This window comes from Siphateles boraxobius, unplaced genomic scaffold, assembly GCF_051911475.1.
Source record: "Siphateles boraxobius isolate OS27281-9 unplaced genomic scaffold, OSU_SipBor_1 22, whole genome shotgun sequence".
In the NCBI taxonomy this organism is placed as follows: domain Eukaryota; kingdom Metazoa; phylum Chordata; class Actinopteri; order Cypriniformes; family Leuciscidae; genus Siphateles; species Siphateles boraxobius.
In genome coordinates, this window is record NW_027508833.1 from 21,887,555 (window position 1) to 21,890,026 (window position 2,472).

The 2,472-nt window shown below is 47.2% G+C and overlaps 1 long non-coding RNA gene across 1 annotated transcript; it reads left to right on the forward strand.

The window, feature by feature from the left end:
- The first annotated feature begins 784 nt into the window (after nt 1-784).
- Nucleotides 785-1,357, forward strand: LOC143746388 (uncharacterized). Its single transcript, XR_013206529.1, has 3 exons — nt 785-847; nt 931-1,063; nt 1,148-1,357. It is a non-coding gene; the product is annotated as an uncharacterized LOC143746388 (long non-coding RNA).
- The last annotated feature ends 1,115 nt before the right edge of the window (nt 1,358-2,472 follow it).

A 2,472-nucleotide genomic window follows, 5' to 3' on the forward strand; every position in this document is an offset into this window, starting at 1 on the left:
ACAGCTCTGGTTCGCTTCGGCGATGAAAACCAGTTGTACCAGCCTAATCGAGCTATGTTTATAGGGCGAGACTACGCCCTTTCTGGTGGGACGTGACGAAATGGGCGCGAAATGCCCCCATTGGATATGTGTCACGCAGAGCCTCTCTCGAGAGGCTGCTGCTGTTGCCGCAGGGCAGCCAATAGGCGCGCAAGCCGTCTTGCCTATGTCTGCATGCTGCTGCACAGCGTTTTACATTAATTCAAAATTAGGGATAATTTTTGGCTTCAATATCTCATGGAAAAGAGATTTTCCCCATAGCGTAAGATATTACGCAGTACTCGTTCCCTCTCTAGAGAGAACCGAGGTTACGTTAGTAACCGAGTACGTTATTAATCAGTTTCAGGTGTGCCTTATTAACCTCTTGTTATCCTGTGTGTCTTTGTTTTTGTTTGCAATAAAGACTGCTGCAACTGGATTCTCACCTCACTTTGTCCCTGCCTAAACATATCAATAATATGATGACTTGTGAATGTGATCAATGGTTATTGTACATTTGAATCAGCTGTTCAAAACTGATTGGTTAGGGGAGAGGTGGTAAACAAGAGAAGAACGAAAGAGATGCCTAGACTGTTGTCGTCCATTCCAGATTGTATTTACTGTCACTTTTGATTCATTTTGTGCATCCTTGTGTAGCAGTATGAGTTTAACTCATAACTAATCTGCGTTCTTTTGGCCAATCAGTGCCATAGCCCTCCCCCATAAATACAGGTAGTAGTCCTTCTGACTGCCCTCTTGCTCGCTGGTGACGGAAGTGCGTCATACTTTCGGGTCACTCACTCTGTGTTTTGCTGCTGCACGTCTACAGGTAAAGTAGCGACTCTGCTGTCTCTGAACCTATTTCACTGTTATGGGCTGCCGCTATGTTTACTATGCATTGAACGATCGTAGATTTCCAGTTGGCGGGCCAGTCCTTCACTCTGTTGTTCAACGCATTTAAAAGCGGATGATACTGAAAGCTGCCTGTACTGTTGGTACCCGTTGCGCTGCCTCCTCCTGAGAGATACAAAATGCTGCTTGATCGGTATGTAGGATACATGATGTAGGATACATGATGTAGGATTTATTTGTTTGATTTGGGGTTAATTCGTTTTTTTATAAATAACAGGAACTGGGCTGGTTCACCTGGAGATTCACTAGCTGCTGTTTTGCCTGGATTGCTGTTCGTTAAACGTGCATTTTGAACATTGTATCAGCAATTTTAACCTTATTTTCTTTCTGCACGCCCGTCCTGGAATGTTGCTTGCCTAATGTGCATATTTTGAACATTGTGTCATCAACTTTAGTCGATCGCTGCATCCCCGCCCTGGACATCTGTAACTGTAACGATCACCAGCTGGGGTGCCCCTGAGAGTCACCAGAGGGCACTCCACACCAGACTGATCACTTCACAAAACTACAATTCCCATAATGCTTCATTCCTGGGACTGATTGCACACACACCTGCACCTCATTCAGACTCTCCATATAAGCCACACTCAAACAGAAGTTCAGTGCGAAGTATTGCATTGCCACGGCCTGTAATCACTGAGCGTTTTTCCCTATCTTGCTGATCTATTTGCTGACCTTGGATTGTTATCTCACTACTACCTGTTTGCTGCCTGTCTTGACTTGGATTGCCCTGGATTATTGTTTACTGCTGCCTGCCCTGATCTTCTGCCTGTTACCTGACTACTCTCTGTGCTTGCTCTCTGAATTCCCTGTTTTGCTGTTTCTTGACCCCTGCCTGTTTGACGTTTCTTCATTAAAAGCTGCAAATGGATCCTACTGAGTCTGCCAATTCATAACAGAATACTTCGCCACTTCAGATCCAGCAGCCGAGAAGAAACCAAGACCCACCATGGACCCACTAATCAGTCTCTTCCGCCTCAGCCAAGGTAACCGATCTATAGAGGAATATGTTGAAGAATTTAGTGAGCTCTGCCTTGGGGTAGACTTGGACGATGCAGTCTTAAAGGATAGTTTCCGACATGGGCTTGAGGACATGTTAAATTATCTCATGCCTGACAACACCATTCAATGGACTTTATGTCAATATATTGAATTCGCCCTGAGGATAAGCGGCTCATCCTTTTCTGTGGGCCCTGTGGATGAGGGTTCCCATGAACTTCTAAAACCCGTTGAACCAGAGTTCTGCTACACCTCAACTGACTCCCCGGACTCTCGTTACGTCTTAGCAGAATTCCCCGAGCCCTCTACTGCTGAGGGGGCGGATCCAGAGACTGTTCAAGCCACGTCTGCCGAGCCAGAGCTTCACGTCAGCCACGTCCAGCCAGAGCTTCACGTCAGCCACGTCCAGCCAGAGCTCCACGTCAGCCACGTCCAGCCAGAGCTCCACGTCAGCCACGTCCAGCCAGAGCTTCACGTCAGCCACGTCCAGCCAGAGCTTCACGTCAGCCACGTCCATCCAGAGCCAGTCTTCGAGCAAGAGCC